General features: G+C 34.0%; 1 non-coding gene across 1 annotated transcript; it reads left to right on the top strand.

Moving 5' to 3' along the window:
* The first annotated feature begins 517 nt into the window (after window positions 1-517).
* On the top strand, window positions 518-706 carry LOC123489113. The gene has a single exon (XR_006660436.1). It is a non-coding gene; the product is annotated as a U2 spliceosomal RNA (small nuclear RNA).
* The last annotated feature ends 207 nt before the right edge of the window (window positions 707-913 follow it).

The following is a 913-nucleotide window of genomic DNA, read 5'->3' as shown; positions in this document are numbered from 1 at the left end:
ATGACACCTCAAGTGGTCACCGACGGGATTGGTTAAATTTATAAAACAAGAAATTTGGAAAAAAATACAATTCGAAATAGATAAGTGGGGCATCACATCTGTTAAACATAGATGGAAAGGGATATACCCTTCTTTGTAAACGTTTTTTGTAGCCTATATATAGGCCTATGTGTAACTGTATTCTGTCATGTAAATTGAAATGTAGTCTAAGCCTTTGTAAATATTTGATATACACTGAGGTTTATTCAGAGTTCCCTTTGGTATATGTGTATGTTTTTATTTCTATAATAGTTTTTATTCCTTTGAAAGATCAGCTTTGGGAGAATGTTAGAGGCAATTGTTTACATGCTTCTCTTGAATGTAGGCCTTTTAGCTGGTCAGGTTCCTCAGAACAGCACTTTTTTTTAGGAGTTTTGCTATTTTTATACAGTTAAGGTACTGTTTTTGTAAATCCATGTTATGTACAACGTTATGCACTGAATTTGTACTTGTATTTGAATGTGAAATGAAAATAAAAATTATTTTTCCAAAAAAAAAAAAAAAAAAAAAAAAATCTGTTCTTATCAGTTTAATATCTGATACGTCCCCTATCTGTGGACCATATATTAAATTGATTTTTGGAACAGGGAGATGGAATAGGGGCTTGCTCCGTCCACTCCACGCATCGACCTGGTATTGCAGTACCTCCAGGAACGGTGCACCCCCTGTCATTGTAAATTTAAAGTGGGCAAAGACAATAGAATTGCTTTGTTATATTCCATTAGGATCGCGAGGTATTTTATATTTTCACGTTTGACCATCTTCATCTCAATGTCAATGATGGCTAGAAAGTGATGGTGAAGTCAGTCACTGTTATATTGACTATGATAGCTGATGTGAATGGTGCGTTAATCATCTAATCAAATCAATGTTT

Source organism: Coregonus clupeaformis, unplaced genomic scaffold, assembly GCF_020615455.1.
Source record: "Coregonus clupeaformis isolate EN_2021a unplaced genomic scaffold, ASM2061545v1 scaf2755, whole genome shotgun sequence".
NCBI lineage: Eukaryota > Metazoa > Chordata > Actinopteri > Salmoniformes > Salmonidae > Coregonus > Coregonus clupeaformis.
Note: the sequence above shows the minus strand (reverse complement) of the source record. Positions and strands in the feature narration are given on the sequence as shown.